This window comes from Calliopsis andreniformis, unplaced genomic scaffold, assembly GCF_051401765.1.
Source record: "Calliopsis andreniformis isolate RMS-2024a unplaced genomic scaffold, iyCalAndr_principal scaffold0018, whole genome shotgun sequence".
NCBI classification, from domain to species: domain Eukaryota; kingdom Metazoa; phylum Arthropoda; class Insecta; order Hymenoptera; family Andrenidae; genus Calliopsis; species Calliopsis andreniformis.
Genome location: NW_027480430.1, coordinates 194,032 through 217,045, shown reverse-complemented (window position 1 = coordinate 217,045; position 23,014 = coordinate 194,032).

The following is a 23,014-nucleotide window of genomic DNA, read 5'->3' as shown; positions in this document are numbered from 1 at the left end:
TACTTTCACACTGGTTGCAATTATTCCTGTTATACGATCGAAAACCTGTTGTATTATTATTGTATTTTATCCTTCTGGCGTTGGCTTCTAAGGTCCTAGCCATTCGATCTCGTGGGGCAACGTCCAGGAGTGAAGCCTATGTTGCCCGGAACGTAGAAATGGCCATTACTTTCACACTGGTTGGAATTATTCTTTTTATACGATGGAAAAACTGTTGTATTTATTTTGTATTTTATGCTTCTGGCGTTGACTTCTTAGGTCCTAACTATTCGATCTGGTGGAGGAACGCCCTAGAGTGAAGCCTAGGTCGCCCGGAACGCAGGAATTACCATCACTTTCACACTGGTTGCAATTATTCGTTTTATGCAATGGTAAACTGTTGCATTTATATTGTATTTTATGCTTCTGGTGTTGACTTCTAAGGACGTAGCTATTCGACGTGGTGGAGCAACGCCCTAGAGTGAAGCCTAGGTTGCGCGGAACGTAGAAACGACCACCACTTTCACACTGGCTGCAAATATTCCTGTTACACGGTGGAAAAACTGTTGCATTTATATTGTATTTTATGTTTCTGGCGTTGACTTCTAACGTCCTACCTATTCGATCTGGTGGAGTAACGCCCTAGAGTGAAGCCTAAGTTGCCCGGAACGTAGAAATGACCATTACTTAAACACTGTTTGCAATTATTCCTGTTATCCGATGGACAAACTGTTGCATTTAAATTGTATTTTATGTTTCTGGCGTTGACTTCTTAGGCCATAACTATAAGATCTGGCGGAGCAACGCCCTAGAGTGAAGCATAGGTTGCCCGGAACGTAGAAATGACCATTACTTTCACACTGGTTGCAACTATTCATGCTATATGATGGAAAAACTGTTGTATTTTTACTGTATTTTATACGATGGAAAAGCTGTTGTATTTATATTGTATTTTATGCTTCAGGCGCTGAACTCTAAGGTCGTAGCTATTCGATGTGGTGGAGCAACGCCCTAGAGTGAAGCCTAGATTGCCCGCAACGTAGAAATGACCATTACTTTCACACTGTTTGCAATTATTCCTGTTATCCGATGGACAAACTGTTGGATTTTTACTGTACTTTATGCTTCTGGCGTTGACTTCTAAGGTCCTAGCTATTCGATCTCGTGGGGCCACGTTCAAGAGTGAAGCATAGGTTGCCCGGAACGTAGAAATGGACATTACCTTCACACTGGTTGCAATTATTCATGCTATACGATGGAAAAACTGTTGTATTTTTACTGTATTTTATGCTTCTGGGGTTGACTTCTAAGGTCCTAACTATTCGATCTCGTGGGGCAACCTTCAAGAGTGAAGCCTGTGTTGCCCGAAACGTAGAAACGACCAGTACTTTCACACTGGTTGCAGATATTCATTTTATGCGATGGAAAAGGTCTTCTATTTATATTGTATTTTATTCTTCTGCCGTTGACTTCTAAGGATCTAACTATTCGATGTGGTGGACCAACACCCTAGAGTGAAGCCTAGGTTGCCAGGAGCGCAGAAATGACCAGTACGTTCACACTGGTTGCCATTATCCGTTTTATACGATGGAAAAGCTGTTGTATTTATATTTCATTTTATGCTTCTGGCGTGGACTCCTTAGGCACTAGCTTATCGATCTGGTGGAGCAACGCCATAGAGTGAAGCCTAGGTTGCCCGGAACGTAGAAATGACCATAACTTTCACACTGGATGCAATTATTCGTTTTATACGATGGAAGAACTGTTGTATTTATTTTAATTTTATGCTTCTGGCGTTGACTTCTTAGGCCCTAACTATTCGATTTGGTGGAACAACGCCCTAGACTGAAGAGTAGGTTGCCCGGTATGCAGAAATGACCATCACTTTCACACTGGTTGCAATTATCCGTTTTATACGATGGAAAAGCTGCTGTATTTATATTGTATTTTATGCTTCTGACGTTGACTTCTCAGGCCCTAACTATTCGATCTGGTGGAACAACGCCCTAGATTGAAGCCTAGGTAGCCCAGAGCGTCGAAGTGACTATCACTTACACTGGTTGCTATTATTCCTGCTATACGATGGAAAAACTCTTGTATCTTTATTGTATTTTATGCTTCGGGCGTTGACTACTAACGCCCTCACTATTCGATCTGGTGGAGCAACGCCCTAGAGCCAAGCCTAGGTTGCCCGCAACGTATGAAGGACCATAACTTTCACACTAGTTGCAATTATTCGTTTTATACGATGGAAAGACTGTTGTATTTATTTTGTACTTTATGCTTCTGGCGTTGACATCTCAGGCCCTAACTATTCGACCTGGTGGACCAACGCCCTAGAGTGAAGCCTAGGTTGCGCGGAACGTAGAAATGACCAGTACTTTCAAACTGGTTGCAGTTATTCCTGCTATACGATGGAAAAACTGTTGCATCTTTATTGTATTTAATGCTTCTGGGGTTGACTTCTAATGCCCTAACTATTCGATCTGGTGGAGCAATGCCCTAGAGTGGAGCCTAGGTTGCCCGGAACGTAGAAATGACCAGTACTTTCACACTGGTTGCAGATATTCATTTTATGCGATGGAAAAGCTCTTCTATTTATATTGTATTTTATTCTTCTGCCGTTGACTTCTAAGGATCTAACTATTCGATGTGGTGGACCAACACCCTAGAGTGAAGCCTAGGTTGCCAGGAGCGCAGAAATGACCAGTACGTTCACACTGGTTGCCATTATCCGTTTTATACGATGGAAAAGCCGTTGTATTTATATTTCATTTTATGCTTCTGGCGTGGACTCCTTAGGCACTAGCTTATCGATCTGGTGGAGCAACGCCATAGAGTGAAGCCTAGGTTGCCCGGAACGTAGAAATGACCATAACTTTCACACTGGATGCAATTATTCGTTTTATACGATGGAAGAACTGTTGTATTTATTTTAATTTTATGCTTCTGGCGTTGACTTCTTAGGCCCTAACTATTCGATCTGGTGGAACAACGCCCTAGACTGAAGAGTAGGTTGCCCGGTATGCAGAAATGACCATCACTTTCACACTGGTTGCAATTATTCCTGTTATACGATGGAAAAGCTGTTGTATTTATATTGTATTTTATGCATCTGGTGTTGACTTCTTAGGCCCTAACTATTCGAGCTGGTGGAGCAATGCCTCAGTGTTAAGTCTAGGATGCCCGGAACGTAGAAATGGGCATTACTTTCACACTGGTTGGATTTATTCATTTTATACGATGGAAAAACTGTTGCATTTATATTGTATTTTATGCCTCTGGCGTCGACTTCTAAGGCCCTAACTATTCGATCTGGTGGAGGAGCGCCCTAGTGTGAAGCCTAGGTTGCCCGAAACGTAGATATGTCCATAACTATCACACTGCAAGCAATTATTCGTTTTATACGATGGGAAATCTGTTACATTTTTATTGTATTTTATGCTTCTTGAGTAGACTACTTAGGCCCTAACTATTCGGTCTGGTGGAGCAACGCCCTAGAGTGCAGCGGAGGTTGCCCGGAACGTAGAAACGACCAGCACTTTCACACTGGTTGCAATTGTTCCTTATATACGATGGAAATACTCTTGTATTTTTATTATATTTTATGCTTCTGTCGTTGTTTCCTATGGACCTAACTATACGATCTGGTGATGCAACGCCGTAGAGTGAAGCCTAGGATGCCCGGAACGTAGAAATGGGCATTACTTTCACACTGGTTGCATTTATTCGTTTTATACGATGGAAAAACTGTTGTATTTATATTGTATTTTATGCTTCTGGCGTTGACTTCTTAGGCCCTAACTTGTCGATCTGGTGGAGCAACGCCCTAGAGTGAAGCCTAGGTTGCCCGGAACGTTGAAATGGCCATTACTTTCACACTGGTTCCAAGTATTCGTTTTATACGATGGAAAAGCTGTTGTACTTATATCGTATTTTACGCTTCTGGCGTTGACTTCTTAGGACCTAACTATTCGATCTGGTGGCACCACGCACTAGAGTGAAGTCTAGTTTGCCCGGAATGTAGAAATGACCATAACTTTCACACTGGTTGCAATTATTCGCTTTATACGATGGAAAAACTGTTGCATTTATATTGTATTTTATGCTTCTGGCGTTGACTTCTTAGGCCCTAACTATTCGATCTGGTGGACCAACGCCCTAGAGTGTAGCCAAGGTTACCCGGAACGTAGAAATGACCATTACTTTCACAATGGTTGCAATTATTCTTTTTATACGATGGAACAACTGTTGTATGTTTATTATATTTTATGCTTCTGGCGCTGACCTCTAAGTCCCTGGCTATTCTATCTGGTGGAGCAACACCCTAGAGCGAAGCCTAGGTTGCCCGGTTCGTAGAAATGACCATTACTTTCACACTGGTTGCAATTATTCCTGTTATACGATGGACAAACTGTTGCATTTAAATTGTATTTTATGTTTCTGGCGTTGACTTCTTAGGCCATAACTATAAGATCTGGCGGAGCAACGCCCTAGAGTGAAGCATAGGTTGCCCGGAACGTAGAAAAGACCATTACTTTCACACTGGTTGCAATTATTCATGCTATATGATGGAAAAACTATTGTATTTTTACTGTATTTTATACGATGGAAAAGCTGTTGTATTTATATTGTATTTTATGCTTCTGGCGTTGAACTCTAAGGTCGTAGCTATTCGATGTGGTGGAGCAACGCCCTAGAGTGAAGCCTAGGTTGCCCGCAACGTAGAAATGACCATTACTTTCACACTGTTTGCAATTATTCCTGTTATCCGATGGACAAACTGTTGGATTTTTACTGTACTTTATGCTTCTGGCGTTGACTTCTAAGGTCCTAGCTATTCGATCTCGTGGGGCCACGTTCAAGAGTGAAGCATAGGTTGCCCGGAACGTGGAAATGGACATTACTTTCACACTGGTTGCAATTATTCATGCTATACGATGGAAAAACTGTTGGATTTTTACTGTATTTTATGCTTCTGGGGTTGACTTCTAAGGTCCTAACTATTCGATCTCGTGGGGCAACCTTCAAGAGTGAAGCCTGTGTTGCCCGAAACGTAGAAATGACCATTACTTTCACACTGGTTGCAATTATTCGTTTTATACGATGGAAAAGCTGTTGTATTTACATTGTATTTTATGCTTCAGGCGTTGACCTCTAAGGTCGAAGCTATTCGATGTGGTGGAGCAACGCCCGAGAGTGAAGCCTAGGTTGCCCGGAACGTAGAAATGACCATTACTTTCACACTGTTTGCAATTATTCCTGTTATCCGATTGACAAACAGTTGGATTTTTACTGTACTTTATGCTTCTGGCCATGACTTCTAAAGCCCTACCTATTCGATCTGGCGGAGCAACGCCCTAGAGTGAAGCCTAGGTTGCCCGAAACGTAGGAATGACCATTACTTTCACACTGGTTGCAATTATTCACGCTATGCGGTGGAAAACACGTTGCAGTTGTATTGTCTTTTATGCTTCTGGCGTTGACTTCTTGGGCCCTAACTATTCGATCTGGTGGAGCGACGCCCTAGAGTGGAGCCTACGTTGCGCGGAACGTAGAAATGACTTTTACTTTCACACTGGTTGCAATTATTCCTGTTATACGATCGAAAACCTGTTGTATTATTATTGTATTTTATCCTTCTGGCGTTGGCTTCTAAGGTCCTAGCCATTCGATCTCGTGGGGCAACGTCCAGGAGTGAAGCCTATGTTGCCCGGAACGTAGAAATGGCCATTACTTTCACACTGGTTGGAATTATTCTTTTTATACGATGGAAAAACTGTTGTATTTATTTTGTATTTTATGCTTCTGGCGTTGACTTCTTAGGCCCTAACTATTCGATCTGGTGGAGGAACGCCCTAGAGTGAAGCCTAGGTCGCCCGGAACGCAGGAATTACCATCACTTTCACACTGGTTGCAATTATTCGTTTTATGCAATGGTAAACTGTTGCATTTATATTGTATTTTATGCTTCTGGTGTTGACTTCTAAGGACGTAGCTATTCGACGTGGTGGAGCAACGCCCTAGAGTGAAGCCTAGGTTGCGCGGAACGTAGAAACGACCACCACTTTCACACTGGCTGCAAATATTCCTGTTACACGGTGGAAAAACTGTTGCATTTATATTGTATTTTATGTTTCTGGCGTTGACTTCTAACGTCCTACCTATTCGATCTGGTGGAGTAACGCCCTAGAGTGAAGCCTAAGTTGCCCGGAACGTAGAAATGACCATTACTTAAACACTGTTTGCAATTATTCCTGTTATCCGATGGACAAACTGTTGCATTTAAATTGTATTTTATGTTTCTGGCGTTGACTTCTTAGGCCATAACTATAAGATCTGGCGGAGCAACGCCCTAGAGTGAAGCATAGGTTGCCCGGAACGTAGAAATGACCATTACTTTCACACTGGTTGCAACTATTCATGCTATATGATGGAAAAACTGTTGTATTTTTACTGTATTTTATACGATGGAAAAGCTGTTGTATTTATATTGTATTTTATGCTTCAGGCGCTGAACTCTAAGGTCGTAGCTATTCGATGTGGTGGAGCAACGCCCTAGAGTGAAGCCTAGATTGCCCGCAACGTAGAAATGACCATTACTTTCACACTGTTTGCAATTATTCCTGTTATCCGATGGACAAACTGTTGGATTTTTACTGTACTTTATGCTTCTGGCGTTGACTTCTAAGGTCCTAGCTATTCGATCTCGTGGGGCCACGTTCAAGAGTGAAGCATAGGTTGCCCGGAACGTAGAAATGGACATTACCTTCACACTGGTTGCAATTATTCATGCTATACGATGGAAAAACTGTTGTATTTTTACTGTATTTTATGCTTCTGGGGTTGACTTCTAAGGTCCTAACTATTCGATCTCGTGGGGCAACCTTCAAGAGTGAAGCCTGTGTTGCCCGAAACGTAGAAACGACCAGTACTTTCACACTGGTTGCAGATATTCATTTTATGCGATGGAAAAGGTCTTCTATTTATATTGTATTTTATTCTTCTGCCGTTGACTTCTAAGGATCTAACTATTCGATGTGGTGGACCAACACCCTAGAGTGAAGCCTAGGTTGCCAGGAGCGCAGAAATGACCAGTACGTTCACACTGGTTGCCATTATCCGTTTTATACGATGGAAAAGCTGTTGTATTTATATTTCATTTTATGCTTCTGGCGTGGACTCCTTAGGCACTAGCTTATCGATCTGGTGGCGCAACGCCATAGAGTGAAGCCTAGGTTGCCCGGAACGTAGAAATGACCATAACTTTCACACTGGATGCAATTATTCGTTTTATACGATGGAAGAACTGTTGTATTTATTTTAATTTTATGCTTCTGGCGTTGACTTCTTAGGCCCTAACTATTCGATCTGGTGGAACAACGCCCTAGACTGAAGAGTAGGTTGCCCGGTATGCAGAAATGACCATCACTTTCACACTGGTTGCAATTATCCGTTTTATACGATGGAAAAGCTGCTGTATTTATATTGTATTTTATGCTTCTGACGTTGACTTCTCAGGCCCTAACTATTCGATCTGGTGGAACAACGCCCTAGATTGAAGCCTAGGTAGCCCAGAGCGTCGAAGTGACTATCACTTACACTGGTTGCTATTATTCCTGCTATACGATGGAAAAACTCTTGTATCTTTATTGTATTTTATGCTTCGGGCGTTGACTACTAACGCCCTCACTATTCGATCTGGTGGAGCAACGCCCTAGAGCCAAGCCTAGGTTGCCCGCAACGTATGAAGGACCATAACTTTCACACTAGTTGCAATTATTCGTTTTATACGATGGAAAGACTGTTGTATTTATTTTGTACTTTATGCTTCTGGCGTTGACATCTCAGGCCCTAACTATTCGACCTGGTGGACCAACGCCCTAGAGTGAAGCCTAGGTTGCGCGGAACGTAGAAATGACCAGTACTTTCAAACTGGTTGCAGTTATTCCTGCTATACGATGGAAAAACTGTTGCATCTTTATTGTATTTAATGCTTCTGGGGTTGACTTCTAATGCCCTAACTATTCGATCTGGTGGAGCAATGCCCTAGAGTGGAGCCTAGGTTGCCCGGAACGTAGAAATGACCAGTACTTTCACACTGGTTGCAGATATTCATTTTATGCGATGGAAAAGCTCTTCTATTTATATTGTATTTTATTCTTCTGCCGTTGACTTCTAAGGATCTAACTATTCGATGTGGTGGACCAACACCCTAGAGTGAAGCCTAGGTTGCCAGGAGCGCAGAAATGACCAGTACGTTCACACTGGTTGCCATTATCCGTTTTATACGATGGAAAAGCCGTTGTATTTATATTTCATTTTATGCTTCTGGCGTGGACTCCTTAGGCACTAGCTTATCGATCTGGTGGAGCAACGCCATAGAGTGAAGCCTAGGTTGCCCGGAACGTAGAAATGACCATAACTTTCACACTGGATGCAATTATTCGTTTTATACGATGGAAGAACTGTTGTATTTATTTTAATTTTATGCTTCTGGCGTTGACTTCTTAGGCCCTAACTATTCGATCTGGTGGAACAACGCCCTAGACTGAAGAGTAGGTTGCCCGGTATGCAGAAATGACCATCACTTTCACACTGGTTGCAATTATTCCTGTTATACGATGGAAAAGCTGTTGTATTTATATTGTATTTTATGCATCTGGTGTTGACTTCTTAGGCCCTAACTATTCGAGCTGGTGGAGCAATGCCTCAGTGTTAAGTCTAGGATGCCCGGAACGTAGAAATGGGCATTACTTTCACACTGGTTGGATTTATTCATTTTATACGATGGAAAAACTGTTGCATTTATATTGTATTTTATGCCTCTGGCGTCGACTTCTAAGGCCCTAACTATTCGATCTGGTGGAGGAGCGCCCTAGTGTGAAGCCTAGGTTGCCCGAAACGTAGATATGTCCATAACTATCACACTGCAAGCAATTATTCGTTTTATACGATGGGAAATCTGTTACATTTTTATTGTATTTTATGCTTCTTGAGTAGACTACTTAGGCCCTAACTATTCGGTCTGGTGGAGCAACGCCCTAGAGTGCAGCGGAGGTTGCCCGGAACGTAGAAACGACCAGCACTTTCACACTGGTTGCAATTGTTCCTTATATACGATGGAAATACTCTTGTATTTTTATTATATTTTATGCTTCTGTCGTTGTTTTCTATGGACCTAACTATACGATCTGGTGATGCAACGCCGTAGAGTGAAGCCTAGGATGCCCGGAACGTAGAAATGGGCATTACTTTCACACTGGTTGCATTTATTCGTTTTATACGATGGAAAAACTGTTGTATTTATATTGTATTTTATGCTTCTGGCGTTGACTTCTTAGGCCCTAACTTGTCGATCTGGTGGAGCAACGCCCTAGAGTGAAGCCTAGGTTGCCCGGAACGTTGAAATGGCCATTACTTTCACACTGGTTGCAAGTATTCGTTTTATACGATGGAAAAGCTGTTGTACTTATATCGTATTTTACGCTTCTGGCGTTGACTTCTTAGGACCTAACTATTCGATCTGGTGGCACCACGCACTAGAGTGAAGTCTAGTTTGCCAGGAATGTAGAAATGACCATAACTTTCACACTGGTTGCAATTATTCGCTTTATACGATGGAAAAACTGTTGCATTTATATTGTATTTTATGCTTCTGGCGTTGACTTCATAGGTCCTAACTATTCGGACTGGTGGACCAACGCCCTAGAGTGGAGCCTAGGTTGCACAGAACGTACAAATGACCATTACCTTCACACTGGTCGCAATTATTCCTGTTCTACGATGGAAGGACTGTTGTATTTTTATAGTATTTTATGCTTCTGGCGTTGACTTCTTAGGCCCTCACTATTCGATCTGGTGGAACAACGCCCTAGAGTGAAGCCACGGTTACCCGCAACGTAGAAATGACCAGTACCTTCACACTGGTTGCAATTATTCCTGTCATACGATAGAAGGACTATTGTATTTTTATAGTATTTTATGCTTCTGGCATTGACTTCTTAGGCTCTAACTATTCGATCTGGTGGAGCAACGCCCTAGAGTGAAGCCTAGGTTGCGCGGAACGTAGAAATGACCATTGCCTTCACACTGGTTGAAATTATTCCTGTTATACGATAGAAGGACTATTGCATTTTTATTGTATTTTATGCTTCGGGCGTTGACGTCTAAGGACCTAGCTATTCGATTTGGTGGAGCAACGCCCTAGAGTCAATCCTAGGTTGCCCGGAACGTAGGAATGACCACTACTTTCACACTGGTTGCAATTATTCCTGTTATACGACGCAACTACTGTTGTAATTTTATAGTATTTTATGCTTCTGGCGTTGACTTCTTAGGCCCTAGCTATTCGATCTGGTGGGGCAACGTCCAAGAGTGAAGGGTATGTTGCCCGGAGCGTAGAAATGACCATTACTTTCACACTGGTTGCAATTATTCCCGTTATACGATGGAAAAGCTGTTGTATTTTTATTCTTTTTTATGCTTCTGGCGTTGACTTCTTAGGCCCTCACTATTCGATCTGGTGGAACAACGCCCTAGAGTGAAGCCACGGTTACCCGCAACGTAGAAATGACCAGTACCTTCACACTGGTTGCAATTATTCCTGTCATACGATAGAAGGACTATTGTATTTTTATAGTATTTTATGCTTCTGGCATTGACTTCTTAGGCTCTAACTATTCGATCTGGTGGAGCAACGCCCTAGAGTGAAGCCTACGTTGCGCGGAACGTAGAAATGACCATTGCCTTCGCACTGGTTGCAATTATTCCTGTTATACGATAGAAGGACTATTGTATTTTTATAGTATTTTATGCTTCTGGCGTTGACTTCTTAGGCCCTAACTATTCGATCTGGTGGACCAACGCCCTAGAGTGTAGCCAAGGTTACCCGGAACGTAGAAATGACCATTACTTTCACAATGGTTGCAATTATTCTTTTTATACGATGGAACAACTGTTGTATGTTTATTATATTTTATGCTTCTGGCGCTGACCTCTAAGTCCCTGGCTATTCTATCTGGTGGAGCAACACCCTAGAGCGAAGCCTAGGTTGCCCGGTTCGTAGAAATGACCATTACTTTCACACTGGTTGCAATTATTCCTGTTATACGATGGAAGGACTGTTGTATTTTTATAGTATTTTATGCTTCTGGCGTTGACTTCTTAGGCCCTAGCTATTCGATGTGGTGGCACAACGCACTAGAGTAAAGCTTATTTTGCCCGGATCGTAGAAATGACCATAACATTCTCACTGGTTGCAATTATTCGCTTTATACGATGGAAAAACTGTGTCATTTATATTGTATTTTATGTTTCGGGCGTTGACTTCTAAGGCCCTAGCTATACCATCTGGTGGAGCACCGCCCTAGAGTGAAGCCTAGGTTGCCCGGAATGTAGAAATGACCATTACCTTCACACAGGTTGCATTTATTCCTGTTATACGATGGAAGGACTGTTGTATTTTTATAGTATTTTATGCCTCTGGCGTTGACTACTTAGGCCCTCACTATTCGATCTGGTGGATCGACGCCCTAGAGTGAAGCAAAGGTTACCCGGAACATAGAAATGACCAGTACTTTCACACTGGTTGCAATTATTCCGGTTATACGATGGAACGACTGTTATATTTTTATAGTATTTCATGCTTCTGGCGTTGACTTCTTAGGCCCTAGCTATTCGATTTGGTGGAGCGACGCCCTAGAGTCAATCCTAGGTTGCCCGAAACGTAGAAAAGACCATTACTTTCAGACTGGTTGCAATTATTCGTGCTATACGATGGAGAAACTGTTGTATTTTTATTGTATTTTATGTTTCAGGCGTTGACTTCTAAGGTCCTAGCTATTCGATCTCGTGGTGCAACGTCGAAGAGTGAAGGGTATGTTGCCCGGAGCGTAGAAATGACCATTACTTTCACAATGGTTGCAATTATTCTTTTTATACGATGGAAAAACGGATGAATTTTTACTGTATCGTATGCGTCTGGAGTTGTTTTCTAAGGCCCTAGCTATTCGACCTGGTGGTGCAACGCCCTAGTGCGAAGCCTAGGTTGCAGGGAACGTAGAAATGCCCATTACCTTCACACTGGTTGCAATTATTCCTGTGATACGATGGAACAACTGTTTTATGTTTATTGTATTTTATGCTTCTGGCGTTGACTTCTTAGGCCCTAACTATTGGATGTGGTGGTCCGACGCCCTAGAGTGAAGCCTAGGTTGCCCGGAACGTAGAAATGACCACCACTTTCACACTGGTTGCAATTATTCCCGTTATACGATGGAAAAACTGTTGTATTTTTATTGTATTTTATGCTTCGGGCGTTGACTTCTAAGGCCCTAGCTATTCGATTTGGTGGTGCGACGCCCTAGAGTCAATCCCAGGTTGCCCGAAACGTAGAAATGACCAATACTCTCACACTGGTTGCAATTATTCATGCTATACGATGGAGAAACTGTTGTATTTTTATTGTATTTTATGTTTCGGGCGTTGACTTCTAAGGCCCTAGCTATTCGATCTGGTGGAGCAACGAACTAGAGTAAAGCCTAGGTTGCCCGGAACGTAGAAATGACCATTACCTTCACACTGGTTGCAATTATTCGCTTCATACGACGGAAAAACTGTTGTATTTTTATTGTATTTTATGCTTCTGGCGTTGACTTCTTAGGCCCTAACTATTGGATCTGGTGGTCCAACGCCCAAGAGTGGAGCCTAGGTTGCGCGGAACGTAGAAGTGACCACTACTTTCACACTGGTTGCAATTATTCCCGTTATACGATGGAGAAAGTGTTGTATTTTTATTGTATTTTATGTTTCGGGTGTTGACTTCTAAGGCACTAGCTATTCCATCTGGTGGAGCAACGCCCTAGAGTGAAGACTAGGTTTCCCGGAACGTAGAAATGAACACTACCTTCACACTGGTTGCAATTATTCGTGTTATACGATGGAAGGACTGTTGTATTTTTATAGTATTTTATGCTTCTGGCGTTGACTTCTTAGGCCTTCACTATTCGATCTGGTGGATCAACGCCCTATGGTGAAGCCAAGGTTACCCGGAACGTAGAAATGACCAGCACTTTCACACTGGTTGCAATTGTTCCTTATATACGATGGAAATACTCTTGTATTTTTATTATATTTTATGCTTCTGTCGTTGTTTTCTATGGACCTAACTGCACGATCTGGTGATGCAACGCCGTAGAGTGAAGCCTAGGATGCCCGGAACGTAGAAATGGGCATTACTTTCACACTGGTTGCATTTATTCGTTTTATACGATGGAAAAACTGTTGTATTTATATTGTATTTTATGCTTCTGGCGTTGACTTCTTAGGCCCTAACTTGTCGATCTGGTGGAGCAACGCCCTAGAGTGAAGCCTAGGTTGCCCGGAACGTTGAAATGGCCATTACTTTCACACTGGTTGCAAGTATTCGTTTTATACGATGGAAAAGCTGTTGTACTTATATCGTATTTTACGCTTCTGGCGTTGACTTCTTAGGACCTAACTATTCGATCTGGTGGCACCACGCACTAGAGTGAAGTCTAGTTTGCCAGGAATGTAGAAATGACCATAACTTTCACACTGGTTGCAATTATTCGCTTTATACGATGGAAAAACTGTTGCATTTATATTGTATTTTATGCTTCTGGCGTTGACTTCATAGGTCCTAACTATTCGGACTGGTGGACCAACGCCCTAGAGTGGAGCCTAGGTTGCACAGAACGTACAAATGACCATTACCTTCACACTGGTCGCAATTATTCCTGTTCTACGATGGAAGGACTGTTGTATTTTTATAGTATTTTATGCTTCTGGCGTTGACTTCTTAGGCCCTCACTATTCGATCTGGTGGAACAACGCCCTAGAGTGAAGCCACGGTTACCCGCAACGTAGAAATGACCAGTACCTTCACACTGGTTGCAATTATTCCTGTCATACGATAGAAGGACTATTGTATTTTTATAGTATTTTATGCTTCTGGCATTGACTTCTTAGGCTCTAACTATTCGATCTGGTGGAGCAACGCCCTAGAGTGAAGCCTAGGTTGCGCGGAACGTAGAAATGACCATTGCCTTCACACTGGTTGAAATTATTCCTGTTATACGATAGAAGGACTATTGCATTTTTATTGTATTTTATGCTTCGGGCGTTGACGTCTAAGGACCTAGCTATTCGATTTGGTGGAGCAACGCCCTAGAGTCAATCCTAGGTTGCCCGGAACGTAGGAATGACCACTACTTTCACACTGGTTGCAATTATTCCTGTTATACGACGCAACTACTGTTGTAATTTTATAGTATTTTATGCTTCTGGCGTTGACTTCTTAGGCCCTAGCTATTCGATCTGGTGGGGCAACGTCCAAGAGTGAAGGGTATGTTGCCCGGAGCGTAGAAATGACCATTACTTTCACACTGGTTGCAATTATTCCCGTTATACGATGGAAAAGCTGTTGTATTTTTATTCTTTTTTATGCTTCTGGCGTTGACTTCTTAGGCCCTCACTATTCGATCTGGTGGAACAACGCCCTAGAGTGAAGCCACGGTTACCCGCAACGTAGAAATGACCAGTACCTTCACACTGGTTGCAATTATTCCTGTCATACGATAGAAGGACTATTGTATTTTTATAGTATTTTATGCTTCTGGCATTGACTTCTTAGGCTCTAACTATTCGATCTGGTGGAGCAACGCCCTAGAGTGAAGCCTACGTTGCGCGGAACGTAGAAATGACCATTGCCTTCGCACTGGTTGCAATTATTCCTGTTATACGATAGAAGGACTATTGTATTTTTATAGTATTTTATGCTTCTGGCGTTGACTTCTTAGGCCCTAACTATTCGATCTGGTGGACCAACGCCCTAGAGTGTAGCCAAGGTTACCCGGAACGTAGAAATGACCATTACTTTCACAATGGTTGCAATTATTCTTTTTATACGATGGAACAACTGTTGTATGTTTATTATATTTTATGCTTCTGGCGCTGACCTCTAAGTCCCTGGCTATTCTATCTGGTGGAGCAACACCCTAGAGCGAAGCCTAGGTTGCCCGGTTCGTAGAAATGACCATTACTTTCACACTGGTTGCAATTATTCCTGTTATACGATGGAAGGACTGTTGTATTTTTATAGTATTTTATGCTTCTGGCGTTGACTTCTTAGGCCCTAGCTATTCGATGTGGTGGCACAACGCACTAGAGTAAAGCTTATTTTGCCCGGATCGTAGAAATGACCATAACATTCTCACTGGTTGCAATTATTCGCTTTATACGATGGAAAAACTGTGTCATTTATATTGTATTTTATGTTTCGGGCGTTGACTTCTAAGGCCCTAGCTATACCATCTGGTGGAGCACCGCCCTAGAGTGAAGCCTAGGTTGCCCGGAATGTAGAAATGACCATTACCTTCACACAGGTTGCATTTATTCCTGTTATACGATGGAAGGACTGTTGTATTTTTATAGTATTTTATGCCTCTGGCGTTGACTACTTAGGCCCTCACTATTCGATCTGGTGGATCGACGCCCTAGAGTGAAGCAAAGGTTACCCGGAACATAGAAATGACCAGTACTTTCACACTGGTTGCAATTATTCCGGTTATACGATGGAACGACTGTTATATTTTTATAGTATTTCATGCTTCTGGCGTTGACTTCTTAGGCCCTAGCTATTCGATTTGGTGGAGCGACGCCCTAGAGTCAATCCTAGGTTGCCCGAAACGTAGAAAAGACCATTACTTTCAGACTGGTTGCAATTATTCGTGCTATACGATGGAGAAACTGTTGTATTTTTATTGTATTTTATGTTTCAGGCGTTGACTTCTAAGGTCCTAGCTATTCGATCTCGTGGTGCAACGTCGAAGAGTGAAGGGTATGTTGCCCGGAGCGTAGAAATGACCATTACTTTCACAATGGTTGCAATTATTCTTTTTATACGATGGAAAAACGGATGAATTTTTACTGTATCGTATGCGTCTGGAGTTGTTTTCTAAGGCCCTAGCTATTCGACCTGGTGGTGCAACGCCCTAGTGCGAAGCCTAGGTTGCAGGGAACGTAGAAATGCCCATTACCTTCACACTGGTTGCAATTATTCCTGTGATACGATGGAACAACTGTTTTATGTTTATTGTATTTTATGCTTCTGGCGTTGACTTCTTAGGCCCTAACTATTGGATGTGGTGGTCCGACGCCCTAGAGTGAAGCCTAGGTTGCCCGGTTCGTAGAAATGACCATTACCTTCACACTGGTTGCAATTATTACTGTTATACGATGAAAAGCTGTTGTATTTTTATAGTATCTTATGCTTCTGGCGTTGACTTCTTAGGCCCTCACTATTCGATCTGGTGGAACAACGCCCTAGAGTGAAGCCACGGTTACCCGCAACGTAGAAATGACCAGTACCTTCACACTGGTTGCAATTATTCCTGTCATACGATAGAAGGACTATTGTATTTTTATAGTATTTTATGCTTCTGGCATTGACTTCTTAGGCTCTAACTATTCGATCTGGTGGAGCAACGCCCTAGAGTGAAGCCTACGTTGCGCGGAACGTAGAAATGACCATTGCCTTCGCACTGGTTGCAATTATTCCTGTTATACGATAGAAGGACTATTGTATTTTTATAGTATTTTATGCTTCTGGCGTTGACTTCTTAGGCCCTAACTATTCGATCTGGTGGACCAACGCCCTAGAGTGTAGCCAAGGTTACCCGGAACGTAGAAATGACCATTACTTTCACAATGGTTGCAATTATTCTTTTTATACGATGGAACAACTGTTGTATGTTTATTATATTTTATGCTTCTGGCGCTGACCTCTAAGTCCCTGGCTATTCTATCTGGTGGAGCAACACCCTAGAGCGAAGCCTAGGTTGCCCGGTTCGTAGAAATGACCATTACTTTCACACTGGTTGCAATTATTCCTGTTATACGATGGAAGGACTGTTGTATTTTTATAGTATTTTATGCTTCTGGCGTTGACTTCTTAGGCCCTAGCTATTCGATGTGGTGGCACAACGCACTAGAGTAAAGCTTATTTTGCCCGGATCGTAGAAATGACCATAACATTCTCACTGGTTGCAATTATTCGCTTTATACGATGGAAAAACTGTGTCATTTATATTGTATTTTATGTTTCGGGCGTTGACTTCTAAGGCCCTAGCTATACCATCTGGTGGAGCACCGCCCTAGAGTGAAGCCTAGGTTGCCCGGAATGTAGAAATGACCATTACCTTCACACAGGTTGCATTTATTCCTGTTATACGATGGAAGGACTGTTGTATTTTTATAGTATTTTATGCCTCTGGCGTTGACTACTTAGGCCCTCACTATTCGATCTGGTGGATCGACGCCCTAGAGTGAAGCAAAGGTTACCCGGAACATAGAAATGACCAGTACTTTCACACTGGTTGCAATTATTCCGGTTATACGATGGAACGACTGTTATATTTTTATAGTATTTCATGCTTCTGGCGTTGACTTCTTAGGCCCTAGCTATTCGATTTGGTGGAGCGACGCCCTAGAGTCAATCCTAGGTTGCCCGAAACGTAGAAAAGACCATTACTTTCAGACTGGTTGCAATTATTCGTGCTATACGATGGAGAAACTGTTGTATTTTTATTGTATTTTATGTTTCAGGCGTTGACTTCTAAGGTCCTAGCTATTCGATCTCGTGGTGCAACGTCGAAGAGTGAAGGGTATGTTGCCCGGAGCGTAGAAATGACCATTACTTTCACAATGGTTGCAATTATTCTTTTTATACGATGGAAAAACGGATGAATTTTTACTGTATCGTATGCGTCTGGAGTTGTTTTCTAAGGCCCTAGCTATTCGACCTGGTGGTGCAACGCCCTAGTGCGAAGCCTAGGTTGCAGGGAACGTAGAAATGCCCATTACCTTCACACTGGTTGCAATTATTCCTGTGATACGATGGAACAACTGTTTTATGTTTATTGTATTTTATGCTTCTGGCGTTGACTTCTTAGGCCCTAACTATTGGATGTGGTGGTCCGACGCCCTAGAGTGAAGCGTAGGTTGCCCGGAAGGTAGAAATGACCATTACCTTCACACTGGTTGCAATTATTCCTGTTATACGATGGAAAAGCTGTTGTGTTTTTATTGTATTTTATGCTTCGGGCGTTGACTTCTAAGGTCCTAGCTATTTGATCTCTTGGGGCAACGTCCAAGAGTGAAGCGTATGTTGCCCGAAGCGTAGAAATGACCATTACTTTCACAATGGTTGCAATTATGCTTTTTATACGATGGAAAAGCGGTTGTATTTTTACTGTATCTTATGCGTCTGGAGTTGTTTTCTAAGGCCCTAGCTATTCGACCTGGTGGTGCAACGCCCTAGTGCGAAGCCTAGGTTGTACAGAACGTAGAAATGTCCATTACCTTCACACTGGTTGCAATTATTCCTGTTATACGATGAAAAGCTGTTGTATGTTTGTTATATTTTATGCTTCTGGCGCTGACCTCTAAGTCCCTAGCTATTCTATCTGGTGGAGCAATACCCTAGAGCGAAGCCTAGGTTGCCCGGTTCGTAGAAATGACCATTACCTTCACACTGGTTGCAATTATTACTGTTATACGATGAAAAGCTGTTGTATTTTTATAGTATCTTATGCTTCTGGCGTTGACTTCGTAGGCCCTAACTATTCGATCTGGTGGAGCAACGCCCTAGAGTGAAGCCTAGGTTGCGCGGACGTAGAAATGACCATTACCTTCACACTGGTTGCAATAATTCGCTTTATACGATGGAAAAACTGTTGCATTTATATGGTATTTTATGTTTCAGGCGGTGACTTATAAGGCCCTAGCTATCCCATCTGGTGGAGCAACGCCCTAGAGTGAAGCGTAGGTTGCCCGGAAGGTAGAAATGACCATTACCTTCACACTGGTTGCAATTATTCCTGTTATACTATGGAAAAGCTGTTGTATTTTTATTGTATTTTGTGCTACGGGCGTTGACTTCTAAGGCCCTAACTATTGGATCTGGTGGTCCAACGCCCTAGAGTGAAGCCTAGGTTGCCCGGAACGTAGAAATGACCATCACTTTCACACTGGTTGCAAATATTGCCGTTATACGATGGAAAGACTGTTGTATTTTTATTGTATTTTATGCTTCTGGCGCTGACCTCTAAGTCCCTAGGTATTCGATCTGGTGGAGCAACGCCCTATAGTGAAGCCTTGGTTGCCCGGAACGTAGAAATGACCATTACTTTCACACTGGTTGCAATTATACCTGTTATAGGATGGAAGGACTATTGTATGTTTATAGTATTTTATGCTTCTGGCGTTGACTTCTTAGGCCCTAACTATTCGATCTGGTGGAGCAACGCCCTAGATTGAAGCCTAGGTTGCACGGAAAGTAGAACTGCCCATTACTTTCACACTGGTTGCAGTTATTCCTGTTATACGATTTAAAAACTGTTGTATTTTTATTGTATTTTATGCTTCTGGCGTTGACCTCCAAGACCCTAGCTATTCGATCTGGTGGAGCAACGCCCTAGGGCGAAGCCTATGTTGCCCGTAACGTAGAAATGAACATAACTTTCACACTGGTTGCAATTATTCGCTTTATACGATGGAAAAACGGTTGCATCTTTACTGTATCTTCTGCGTCTGGAGTTGTTTTCTAAGGCCCTAGCTATTCGACCTGGTGGTGCAACGCCCTGGTGCGAAGCCTAGGTTATACGGAACGTAGAAATGCCCATTACTTTCACACTGGTTGCAATTACTCCTGTTATACGATGGAACAACTGTTGTATGTTTATTATATTTTATGCTTCTGGCGCCGACCTCTAAGTCCCTAACTATTCGGTCTGGTGGTCCAACGCCCTAGAGTGAAGCCTAGGTTATCCGGAACGTAGAAATGACCAGTACTTTCACACTGGTTGCAATTATTCCTGTTATACGATGAAACAACTGTTGTATGTTTATTATATTTTATGCTTCGGGCGCTCACCTCTAAGTCCCTAACTATTCGGTCTGGTGGACCAACGCCCTATAGTGTAGCCTAGGTTGCCCGGAACCTAGAAATGACCATCACTTTCACACTGGTTGCAATTATTCCCGTTATACGATGGAAAAACTGTTATATTTTTATTGTATTTTATGTTTCGGGCGTTGACTTCTAAGGCCCTAGCTATTCGATCTGGTGGAGAAACGAACTAGAGTAAAGCCTAGGTTGCCCGGAACGTAGAAATGACCATTACCTTCACGCAGGTTGCAATTATTCCTGTTATACGATGGAAGGACTGTTGTATTTTTATAGTATTTTATGCTTCTGGCGTTGACTTCTTAGGCCCTAACTTTTCGATCTGATGGATCAACGCAATAGAGCGAAGCCAAGGTTACCCGGAACGTTGAAATGACCATCACTTTCACACTGGTTGCAATTATTCCCGTTATACGATGGAAAAACTGTTATATTTTTATTGTATTTTATGTTTCGGGCGTTGACTTCTGAGGCCCTAGCTATTCCATCTGGTGGAGCACCGCCCTAGACTGAAGCCTAGGTTGCCCGGAACGTAGAAATGACCATTACCTTCACACCGGTTGCGATTACTCCTGTTACACGATGGAAGGACTGTTGGATTTTTATAGTATTTTATGCTTCTGGCGTTGACTTCTTAGGCCCTAACTACTGGAACTGGTGGAGCAACGCCCTAGAGTGAAGCCTAGGTTGCGCGGAACGTAGAAATGACCATTACCTTCACACTGGTTGCAATTATTCCTGTTATACGATAGAAGGACTGTTGCATTTTTATAGTATTTTATGCTTCTGGCGTTGACTTATTAGGCCCTAACTATTCGATCTGGTGGATCAACGCCCTAGAGTGAAGCCAAGGTTGTCCGGAACGTAGAAATGGCCAGTACTTTCACACAGGTTGCAATTATTCCTGTTATACGATGGAAAAGCTGTTGTATTTTTATTGTATTTTATGCTACGGGCGTTCACTTCTAAGGCCCTAGCTATGCGATTTGGTGGAGCAACGCCCTAGAGTCAATCCTAGGTTGCCTGAAACGTAGAAATGACCTTTACTTTCACACTGGTTGCAATTATTCATGCTATACGAAGGAGAAACTGTTGTATTTTTATTGTATTTTATGTTTCAGGCGTTGACTTCTATGGTCCTAGCTATTCGATCTCGTGGGGCGACGTCCAAGAGTGAAGCGTATGTTGCCCGGAGCGTAGAAATGACCATTACATTCACAATGGTTGCAATTATTCTTTTTATACGATGGAAAAACGGTTGTATGTTTATTATATTTTATGCTTCTGGTGCTGACCTGTAAGTCCCTAGCTATTCTAACTGGTGGAGCAACACCCTAGAGCGAAGCCTAGGTCGCCCGGTTCGTAGAAATGACCGTTACTTTCACACTGGTTGCAATTATTCCTGTTATACAATGGAAGGACTGTTGTATTTTTATAGCATTTTATGCTTCTGGCGTCGACTTCTTATGCCCTAGCTATTCGATTTGGTGGAGCAACGCCCTAGAGTCAATCCTAGGTTGCCCGAAACGTAGAAATGACCTTTACTTTCACACTGGTTGCAATTATTCATGCTATACGATGGAGAAACTGTTGTATTTTTATTGTATTTTATGTTTCAGGCGTTGACTTCTAAGGTCCTGGCTGTTCGATCTCGTGGGGCAACGTCAAAGAGTGAAGGGTATGATGCCCGGAGCGTAGAAATGACCATTACTTTCACAATGGTTGCAATTATTCTTTTTATACGTTGGAAAAACGGTTGTATTTTTACTGTATCTTATGCGTCTGGAGTTGTTTTCTAAGGCCCTAGCTATTCGACCTGGTGGTGCAACGCCCTAGTGCGAAGCCTAGGTTGCACGGAACGTAGTAATGTCCACTACCTTCACACTGGTTGCAATTAATCATGTCATACGATGGAACAACTGTTTTACGTTATTATATTTTATGATTCTGGCGCTGACCTCTAAGTACCTAGGTATTCGATCTGGTGGAGCAACGCCCTAGAGTGAGGTCTTGGTTGCCCGGAACGTAGAAATGACCATTACTTTCACACTGGTTGCAATTATTCCTGTTATACGATGGAGGGACTATTGTATTTTTATAGTATTTTATGCTTCTGGCGTTGACTTCTTAGGCACTAACTATTCGATCTGGTGGAGCAACGCCCTAGAGTGAAGCCTAGGTTGCACGGAACGTAGAAGTGCCCATTACTTTCACACTGGTTGCAGTTATTCCTGTTATACGATGTAAAAACTGTTGTATTTTTATTGTATTTTATGCTTCTGGCGTTGACCTCCAAGACCCTAGCAATTCTATCTGGTGGAGGAACACCCTAGAGCGTAGCCTAGGTTGCCCGGAACGTAGAAATGACCAGTACTTTCACACTGGTTGCAATTATTCCTGTTATACGATGGAAAAGCTGTTGTATTTTTATAGTAGTTTATGCTTCTGGCGTTGACTTACTAGGCCCTAACTATTCGATCTGGTGGAGCAACGCCCTAGAGTGAAGCCTAGGTTGCGCGGAACGTAGAAATGACCATTACCTTCACACTGGTTGCAATTATTCCTGTTATACGATGGAAAAGCTGTTGTATTTTTATTGTATTTTATGCTTCGGGCGTTGACTTCTAGGGCCCTAGCTATTCGATTTGGTGGAGCAACGCCCTAGAGTCATTCCTAGGTTGCCCGGAACGTAGAAATGACCATTACTTTCACACTGGTTGCAATTATTCCTGTTATACGATGGAAGGACTGTTGTATTTTTATAGTATTTTGTGCTTCTGGCGTTGACTTCTTAGGCCCTAACTTTTCGATCTGATGGATCAACGCAATAGAGCGAAGCCAAGGTTACCCGGAACGTTGAAATGACCATCACTTTCACACTGGTTGCAATTGTTCCCGTTATACGATGGAAAAACTGTTATATTTTTATTGTATTTTATGTTTCGGGCGTTGACTTCTAAGGCCCTAGCTATTCCATCTGGTGGAGCACCGCCCTAGACTGAAGCCTAGGTTGCCCGGAACGTAGAAATGACCATTACCTTCACA